Here is a 10540-nt window from a genome sequence, read left to right on the forward strand (position 1 = left end):
TCATGGAGACATTCATTGCTTAGAGACCATCCCCAGCCTTGGCTCTGAAGTGAGACAGCCCAGGCCCATATGATTGGAAGCTACCCTGCTAGACTTCCACTTCAGAAATTCCCCACGGGGATCACACAGTGCCTCCTGGGCCAGGCCCCTCTCAGCCACCCAGGATATTGCCACATTCCTCTTGGGTTCCCATTACTACTGAATACCAACTGAATACCAGCCTCTGCTCTTGGTGTCAAAAGGGAACAATGCAGAAAGTCCTGCCTTCCTGGAGTCCATACTTCAGGTAAGGACAGACAAAACAGGAACTGGGAAGTTGGTGCAAAACTCAAAAGCTGGTGCAGAAATGGGGTGCAGGAAGTCATGTGGGGTGTTGCAATTACAGGGGCCTCATTTGAGTGGCTCTAAGGAGGTGGACAAGAGCCAGGGCTACTGGATGAGTAAGAGAAAAGGCTAGAAGATAGCTCAAGTCTTGGTGTATTGGGGGAGGAAGAAAGAAACAGGCCGAGGAGTGGCCAGGGACATTGGGTCCTCAGGAGAGAGAGGAGGCCATCTAGGAGATACAGCAGCTGTCCAGGTGAAAGGAAGCAGTAGGACCTGGATCCTGAGGTGGGGAGAGAAAGGCAGGGTCTGCCCTATAGGAGGGTTTCTTTGTTGGGTGCACAGATGGTACCAGGATTGGAGATCAGTAGTGACTTTGCAGGGGGGCTATCTGAAACGGCTAGACTAGTGATGTCTGACGGGACAAGAGGTGCTCTGTGAGAGGAAGGAGCCTAACGAAGAAGGCATGAGTTCAGCATTACAAGTTCAGGTCCAGTGTGCACCTGCAGTGTGTGCCTGAGGACTGGTGAGTAGTGGGGGCCATTTGAGTTGGGAGTCCAGGAGACAGGGCCACCTGCCGTAGAAGCAGCGCATAGTCCTTATTCAGAGTTTTGTACCAATCAGATTGGGTGAAACCAAGGACCAGGTGTGCAGAGTCTATGCACAGAAGAGGGCTAGAGATTGAGCCCCGGGGCTTCCCAACTTTATGTGGCTAAACCAAGGGGACCCAACAGTGGCTGTCTGGAGACAGAGGCCATAAGAGAGGAGTACCCAAGAACCCTGAAGAAAGTGTCTTATGAGACTGGTCATGGACTGGCCATGAGGTTAGACAGCCTGGCTGATGCATGGACTGGAAGGCAGAAGCCACCATGAAACACTGGGTTGAGCAATCTGACCTGGACAGCAGTCATTTCAGTGAAGAGGGATGAGCATTCTCTTCAGTAATCAAGATGGGATGGCGTTGACAGAGAGTGGGTGGAAGCAAGGAGGAGCATCACCGTGCATGTGCCCAGATGATAGGAAGGGCAGAGAGGAGAAAAGCTACTCTGTAGTACACTGAAATTGGAGTCGTGTTAATGATCCTTCCCTCACACCAAACTGAACAATCAATAAATCCCAGGGGCACTGGAGACCTAGGAGGAAGGACACACAAAGATGGCTTCTCCGTTGCCTGGGAAGCAGCAGATTTGTTTAAACAGCAGAGTGTAGGAAGAGGGTTGGTGTGAGTTCCAGGTTAGTCTGAGCAATAGTGTGGGATACTTAAAAAAAAAAAAAAACAATAAAAATAATAAACAAAAACGGCCAACAGGTCTGAACAATCACTTGACCAAAGATAGAATCTCAAAGGCAATTATTCAGAACAGATGCCTGGCACCTGCCATCACTGGGGAATTGCAGATTAGAACAACAATGAGACACCACCACACGCCTAGTAGGTAGCCCAAATCCAAAAGGGTGACGACATTGGCTTAGGGTAGGGCAGGGAGGCAGTGGGCAGTCCCACTCATTGTGGTGAGGGTGCAGAAATGGTGTAGCCACTTTGGAAAACAGCGTGGAGTTCTCTTTCAAAACTAAATGTTCTCTTGTCATACAATTCAGCAATTGTTCTCCTGGGTATTCACTCAGGGAAGTAAAAGTCTGAAGTGAGGCATGGAGGCTTGTGACTGAGGAGGCAGAGGCAGGAAGGGGAGTTAGAGACCAGTCTGGGCTGCTTGCCTCTGTCTCAAGAAACAGAACAGAAAAGAAACTTAGGTTTGTGCAAAACCTTCCCCACGAAGCCTGAGGGGGCTTCCTTCACAATCGCGTTAACCTAAAGGAACATAGATGCCTTTCAGACAGTGGCTGGATAGAAGTGTAGTATATGTGTCCACAAAGTAGGGTAGGATTCAGGGTGACAAAGAAACAATCTGTGGACTCATGACTCAATGATCCAGAGATGCACATTGCTAACTGAAAAGGCTACAGAATTGAGGTAATGAATGTAGTGAGTCAGGAGGATTGGGAAGGGGAGGCAAATGTGTATCCGAGGGCTTCTTTATGACAATGACAGTCTTTTGTCTAATACTAGTGATGGAGATGTGACATGAGATGGGGAGAAGGAGTAGCCCAGGCCTCAGAGGCAGGCTGCGGGATGCTTTTGGTCTTGTATACCTTGAACTCTTAGTTAAAGGTGATTAGTAGAGAAGGGCTCCCATGCTGTCTGGAGCCCTGTAGGTGGTCTCTAACCCTGAGCCAGTTCCCAGGACCATTCCCTCACTTCCCCAGCTCCATCAGGAGGCTGGGAAATGAAAAGGCCTCTGGAGGTTCCTGGGACATCAGGCCTGCTGGAGGTTGCCTCTGCTTTTGTCAGCTGGCCTAAGTTCTGCTCAGGAGCCCCTATTTCTCACTGCTATGATGCAGGGTCAGGCAGAGTTCAGCCTTGGCTGAGCTTTGGGTCAGCTCACAGCGTTTCTTCTGCATGCTACCTCTTCAAGGTCACACACACACACACACACACACACACACACACACACACACACTCTCACAGTCCCCAGCCCTAGACCCTCCTACTCCCTCTCTTTCTGACTGCAAGGCCTGGCTCCTTTGAGGCCTACATCCCACTCTCTAGAGAGGGCTAGGTATAAACTGGAAGCATCAGGATAGGAAGAGATGTGAGTGTCAGCCTTTAGGTCTTTCCACCCTTGCTTGTTGGCTCTGAGACCTCTGTCCCATTAGCTGTCACTAACAAAAGGAGGAAGCCCAGTTCAGAACCCCTTGACCCCCACAGATCTCTGAGATGACCCTAAGCTCTCTGAGTGCCCGGGGGGGGGGACACTTTGTAGGGGAGGGAATAGAAGGAGGAAATGGAACCAGAAGGTTGCTTGTGGTCCTAATGCTAAGTGGAAATTGGTTTCACCCCAACCTCCAACATTGTGATGAGGTGCTGAGTCACTCCATTCGTCCTCTTCCTTGCCCCTCCCCCTCCTGGCTGAGTCACTGATCCGAGACCTAAAGGCCCAGCTACCCTAAGGCCCGAGGTGGAAGGGGGTGTGGTTTCCTGGCACTCAACAAGTTTTTCAGGGGATATCAAGGGCTACCTGAAACAACAAGCTACCTGGTCAGCTAAAAGGAGGGACCTTAGCTGGTGGGGAGGAGGGCAAGGTTGGGGCAGCTGGCATAGTTAAGGCAGGGTACCCCTTAATACAAAGAAAAGTAACTGAGGCTCTGCCTTCAGCTCTCATGATGCTCTCTGTTCAAGACTTCCAAGGAACCTGAAAGTCTTAGTGATTGTCCTAAATATGAGGCCACCTTGATTTTCAGGAACAACAGAGCCCTGCAGACAGGTCACCTCACAGCAAGAGCAATCACCTTCAAATCACCTTATAGAGCCAGAAGTGAGATACTGGCCAACAAGACCACAGCTAGACCAGAACCAGTCACCTCAGCCACCTCCCACCCTACCCAGTTTCTCCTGTTTAAACCCAAAGCTCTCAGCAGTGCCTGAAAGGAGGATTTCCTATCTTCCCAGCCCGGTTGGGGATTTAGAGCCCTTCTTCCTGTTTTACCATTGCTTCCTTTTGCTGCTTTCTTTGGGGTGGGTGGCCAGAGGTGACATGTTGGCAATCCAGAATTGGACCTCTGGCCTAGGACTCTTTACTGATAGTGTGTAGAGGTGAGTGGAGGGGAATTGGTAAGGAGAAGTTAAGTAACCCAGTGGGCCATAAGCCCTCTGGGAAAAGTTGAGCCTAAGGGTCAAGCCCATCATGTGGCCTTCCTCCATTTTGGCTGGCTATCTATAGGTTGATGGATACCCTCAGGAGCCCACAGACATGTGGCTGGATAGGTGACTTGCTATCTTCCAAGTTGACCACCTTTGAGAATGAGGTTAGGAGAAACCAAGAGAAAAAAAAAAAAAAAAAGGAGTCTGTCCAAGACAGGAGACAGAGGTTGAGATGGACAGCAGACATGGAGGGGCAGAAGTTTTCAGGAGCCTGGCAGATAGGGGAAGTCTTGAGAGGAACCTAGAGATGGCAAGGCCAGCTATGGTGCATGAATGGTAACAGGAAGCTAGGCTGGGGTGTGGGGGACAGGAGGCAAATTTACTCTGCTCCTCTTACAGCCTGGACTAGCCTATCAACTGTGGGTAGATGGAATACTTTCTTGTGCTCAGTGTCTTCTTGTCAGCTCCGGTTGTGATGGCAAATTTCTTGTGTGCCTAGATGTTAGCAGACACACGTCTAGATTTTCCTGTCAAAGTATTTCCTAATGAGATTAACATCTTCCTTAGCAGTTTATGAGAAAAGCACATGTTGTGGGCAGGCCATGTCTAATCAGATCAAAACCTTAGAGAAAAATGCTTCCCCAGGAGGAAGGAGTCCTGCCCACTTCTTGGAGCTCCAACTGCTCCTCAACTGCAGCCAGTTGTTTAAATGTGCCTTCCTCCCTTTTCATATTCCCTGCCTTTGGCTTCTGGAGAACTATGATGAAGACAGGCAGGTTTGAAAGGGAGTCCTGGGAGGCACTTGGACAGTTGAAAGCTGGGCACACAGTTCCACGGTAGGGAGGGAAGTAGGAGGGGCCAGAAGAATGAGACAAAGGTAACAAGAGGCTGGGACACAGAGATGTCACCCTCCTTCCTGCCTGTGCTTGTGTCCTATGGCTGCTGTCATAGGGACTACAAACCGTGGGAGTCAAAACAACACATGCTCATTCTCTTGCACCTCCAGAGTCCAGAAATCCAAGCTCAATGGCTCTCCACTGCATGGTGTCTCACAGGCACGCGGGGCTGGTTCCTGGGAGAGACTAGGAGAGTCTGTTCCTCAAATCCTAGGCTAAGACCCCACCCTCTACCTCCAAAGACTGCTCTATTCCCCACTTCCCCCATCACATCTTGCTGTCTCTGGAGGACCCATCTTTTGCACAGTGAGATTCCATCTTCTTTCCCAGTTTCCAGGAGTCCAGAAGGGGACATCTGAGGATGAGGTGCTATTCTGTCTACCACACCACGGTTGGTGGAGACTGAGAAGGCTGGGTTTGGAGTAGAGAGCATGTGGTATCTGGAAGTTGGATTTGCCACTGGAGTCCTCAGGACCTGCAAGTGAGGTTGTCAAGGCTGATGAAGTTTGGATGAGGATATGATTGTTTTTCCAAGGGGTTTGAAGAAGAGGAAGACTATGAAAGCCTGAAGCCTGGTGATGAAGGGAATGGTAGAGGTCGGGAGTGGGGGAGCAGAGATAAGGTTGGGTATCGTATCATGGGCCATTAAGGGCTGAGTTAGGTGATATGGGCCAACAGAAGGGACAGGTTCTGGGGCAGATGGTTGACTGGATTGTGTATTCAGAATAGTCATACTGATCATCATAGTGACTTAGCAGGACTGGCCTGACTTTTCACTTCGGGGCCACGTTGGGTTTATCAGGTATCTTGGAGCATTGTCTGAGAGTTCCTTATTTTCAGGACAAAGTCATAGTTTTTCTCTGCCCCAAGTTTCCAACATCAACACCGCTGCAGATATTATCACCAACAACATCACTGAAAATAATGACCACAATCAGCATTACCAACAATATAACTACAGATATGGCCACCATCAACATCACTGCATATATGGCCACCTGTCTTTCAGCAGGAAAGAGGCCAATCTGACCTCCATCACCTGCACTGGGTCAGACCTTCTTAGGGGATCCCAACTTTCCTACACGAAGGGACCCAGGCCATCCTGCTCTACAGAGTATGTCCCTGATGCAGAGTGACAGAGCAAAGGTGGCCCAGCCTCTCTGCTTTATGGTCTGTGTTTGTGGTTCAACCCCTTTACCTGGGGCAGGGCCACATCAATCCTGGGATGACATTGTCATGGTGGGAAAAGAGAGCTGATTCCTGGGAGGCCAGGGCAGAGTTCATCCTTCAGTTCTGCCTAGGGAACCTGTTTTGCAGAGGCTCCAGGAAAAGATCTTATTTAGTCTGCCCTCCACCCTCAGCCACAAGGCCTGTTCCCCAGGGTAGGCCAGTGGTGGCAGTCAGTACCTTTCTGACTTTGGGATGCCAGCTTCCTGTGGCACCTGCCCCTCCAGGGCAGCTGGACAAACGGGTCTGGGGTTACAACACCCCCTCCTTTGGAGCAATGACTCAGGAGGAAAGGGAGTGGTGGGTGAGACATGTGTCCCCTCCATCCTGAAACAGCATCCCAGCTTTTCCAGCCTGGATGTCCCTAGTGAAGGCAGCTGGAAGGATGGACTAGTCTGTCCTGGGGATAAATTTGAGAACCTCCACTTCTCACTGTAGAGGGCAAAGCTGGAAGTGACACAAGACTGTCCCCTGAAAGTCCCTGCTTCACTTGTAACATTAAGACAGATGACACAGCCCTGTGGTTGTGGGTGGACCCTTCACCTCTACAGACCTCAATATCACACATGTAGATGCATGTTGGCTGTCAGTTCTGTGACTCTGATGAATGCGGGGTTGGGGGGTGACCTAACCACTCTGCCCCAGTGTGCTTGTATGCACAGAAATGGAACTTTCTCTCCCAGAACTAGAGGAGATAGGCAGAGCAGGTTAGGCCACAGAGGCAGGGCCAGAGGATGTAGCCTGTCCTACCCATAGTGCCAGGAGGGAAGGGTGCCCAGGGGCTGGATCATAGTGTGTGAGTGTTACACAAAGACCAAGGACACACTCAGGGCACAGAAGAGCTGTGGAGGTACAGTTAAACACTTCCCTCCTGTCATAGGGACACCACAGTTCTAAGAAAAGACATTTATTTATTCAACTTCAGCTATATGTAGCCTAGAGCTTTCAGAAATCAAGAGCCTGAAGGCTGGCAGTGTAACTGCGTAGGAACTTGCCTTGTATGCTCAAAGCCCTGGGTACAACCCTAATGCCACATAAACTGGGTGTGGGGCACACATATAATCCTAGCACCAAGGAAGTGTAGGCAGTAGGGTCAGAAGTTCAAAATCACCCTTGTCTACCTAGGGAACTAGAAGTAGGGGCTAGCAGTACCTTCCCTCTAGGGGGATCTGGGACAAACCCTGCTGGAATCAAGGTCTCAGGACAAGAACTCTGGATAGTTGTCACAAAGAGGGTGTAAGGCTTGGGCAATAGTTAACCTTCATGTCTGGACCTGAGCAGGGGCTCTGAATTCCATGTCCTGACTCTGAGAGAGAGAAGGTGGGAAGCAAGAGGTCAGAGGTCATAAGAGGTTCCCAAAGTTCCCGCTTTACCTACAGGAGTCAGTGAGCTGGAAAAGAATGCTGGGTTTCTCCATGGCTGCATCATATCAGGCCTGGCCTTTAGGGCTGTTCTTAGGATGACCTGGAGCCCGATGGGAGGCAGGCTCTGTCTGGGGTTCTATACTAGTATAGCCAAAGTTAGTGTCTCCTCTTTCTCAGGATGGAATGTCTGTAGTAGGGCTTGGGTATCTCTTTGGTTATCCCCTTATTCCCATGTAATATTGGGTGAGCATCCAAACAGGCTCTTGGACACAGGAAGGAAAGCAGGTTGCTGAGCACCAGGACAAGACATAGCAAGAATAGGAATGGGCAGGACTCTGATGGTTTCACTCTTGTGTCCACAGGGTCTTTTGTAGACTGAGCACTGCAGAGGGATGGCCACCTCTGTAGCAGCCCAGGAGAGGGCATGCTGTGGGAGACCTGGCTAAAACAGACCTCAGCAGGAATGGTGATGAGCTTCTAGCCCCAGGGCCTCACACTCAACATGCCTGAGGGCAGAGAAAGGCCACTTCCTCCCTGAGTGTCTGTCATCATGTGACTGTTTCGTCCAGGTTGCTGACCTCTGAACATATGATCAGAGCCCTTCCTGCAGATTTCATGCCAGTCAGCAACTTCCTTCCCTTTCTGGAAGCTACTCTTGCTGCCCTTACATTGGGACAGTCATATGATGCTGTCCTTGGCTCCCCGACCTCCATTCTGATCCTCAGGAAGGCAGCCTCTTCCTTCTCTTGCCCACAGACCCACAGATAACCACTCCACATGTACAGAACTGAATCTTCCTACAGGCCAGAGCCTTTCAGAAGTAATTCCTGCCTAAATGCTCTGCTGCCTGGCCTTTGACCCACGTTCTTCCTGCCTAAGTGGCTTGGTTTGTCAGGTCCTTCCCCTGAAGAGACCAGTGTGGATATCTGCTTCCAACTAGAAAATGTCCCCAAAGATATTCCAAAGGGTGCAGAAAGGTACAGTCATCCTGGCCCTGTTGCCTATGGGTCTGTGATCATTGATATTGATTGTCAATGTGACAGACTAGAATCACACAGAAGTCACAGCTCTTCAAATGTCTGTGAGGGATTTTCTAGACTGGATTAATTGGGATGGGAAGATTTATTCTAAATGTGAGTGGCATGGTCCAGGGTCCCAGGCTGAATAAAAATGAGAAAACAAGCTGAGCTGCAGTGTGCTGCTTTGTCTCCTGTCTGAAGATTCGATGTGACCATCTGCCTCATGCAGCTGCCAACATGCCTTTTCCACAAAGGTAAATTGTCCCCTCAGACAGTGAGCCAGGGCAGAGGGCAGTGGCACATGGCTTTAATCTCAGCCCTTGGGAGACAGAGGCAGGCAGATCTCTATAAGTTCCAGGCCAGCCTGGGCTATGTAGTGAGTTCCAGGCCAGCCTGGGCTACAGAGTGAAAGTCTGTCTCAAAGAGAAACCAAAACCCAAACCAAACCAAACAAACAACTGAATCAAAGGAAACTGTCCCTCTCCAATGTTTGCATTCAGTGGGCATTTTGTCACAGCAGTGGGCAGAGTAACAGGTACAGGGTCTGGCCTGCCAACTTCACGTGTGGACTTGAGTAGAATGCAAGAAGCCTAGGATGAGAGGTGACATTATAGACCCCAGAAGGGACACCAAGAGCTCAAGATGAGGAGCAAGAGTCACCTGTATAAGGTGGCTGCCTGCTGCCTTTCACACCCTTAGACCACACCACAGCCACCAGAACATCCAGTCTCATCCTCACCACCCTGGCCCAAAGGGCAGGCAAGGCCTTGTCCCTATGCCCCAGATGAGGACACTTAGGCCACCCACAGGAGGAAGTTGCTCAAGGACATGGCATCTCTTGGTCTGTTTTTTTTTTTTTTTTTTTTTTTTTTGCCTCCTGTGCAGTTTTGAGGAAGTCCCTGTCCCTATCAGGTTACAGCTAGGCTGTCCCCATTAGGAGCTGTATATATGAGTCAGGTATCAGAATCCCCGATGGGCAAAGGGTTCTGTTGTCATAGTGTAGGATGTCCTAGCCAGCACCCCAGCACAGTGCCTCACTCCTGTGGACACCAGAGTGGAGTTCTCAAGTCTTGCCATGCCTCAGGCAGGAAGCCCCTGCAGATCCTGAGCCTGAGAGACTAGCCCACAGATAACACTCAGCCACAAACCATGGCTGGACAGAGGATGGCCCATGCCCTGAGGCCCGCTGAAGCCTTCACAGTCCCAATTCGGCTCACCCATATGGATATTCACCCACACCTCTATCTTCTATCTCTTCCCCTCCCTCTTCTCAGTTTACCATCTTGTCGTGGGTTGGAAGCAGCCCCAAAGATGCTCAATGGTCCCCAGAACCAGAGGTTAAGGAGTCTGGAATGGGCATCAGACTTGAATTAGCTCTCATTTCATGGCTTGAGCTCTGCCTTCATTCCCATGATCAGATCCTCTCTGCAGTGTGGTGAAGATGGGATCTGATTTATGCAGGCTCTTCTCTACGGGGACTTCCTGTAACTTCCAGGGGTCCTGGAAACAAGAGCCCCACCACCACTGACCCCAAACCATCACAGCCTCAGCCTCCCTTTAATCACTGGGAGGCAGGGACCTCTCTGGCAGGTACAGATCTCTCTGCCCGTCTCACTTTCTGAAGACACTGCAGTGTCCCCCGACCAACTCTCCCACATTCTTATCAAGACATCAGGCATTTTTTTTCTCACCCCTGTTTATAGGAAGTGTTTATCATCATCTATTTTGAAGCCTGACTGTATGTAGTAATCAGAATATGCTGGGGGGCAGGGTGCAGATGCCCGAGACATTCTAGAATGCGCCCGCTGGCACAACCCCCCCCCCACTTCATGCTGCTTCCTCCCTACCCCACCCCAAAGTTCCCCCAGCAGACTCTGATCAGCTTGTCCCTGCAGATGAGTCTAAGTTTTATATAGATGGAGCCAGACATCATGTGTCTGTCCTTGTCTGGCTTCCTGCACTCAGCGTGATTATTTTGAGATGCACCCACACTGCCTGGTACCTCACTGCATT

Source organism: Mus musculus, chromosome 7, assembly GCF_000001635.26.
Source record: "Mus musculus strain C57BL/6J chromosome 7, GRCm38.p6 C57BL/6J".
Classification (NCBI taxonomy): domain Eukaryota; kingdom Metazoa; phylum Chordata; class Mammalia; order Rodentia; family Muridae; genus Mus; species Mus musculus.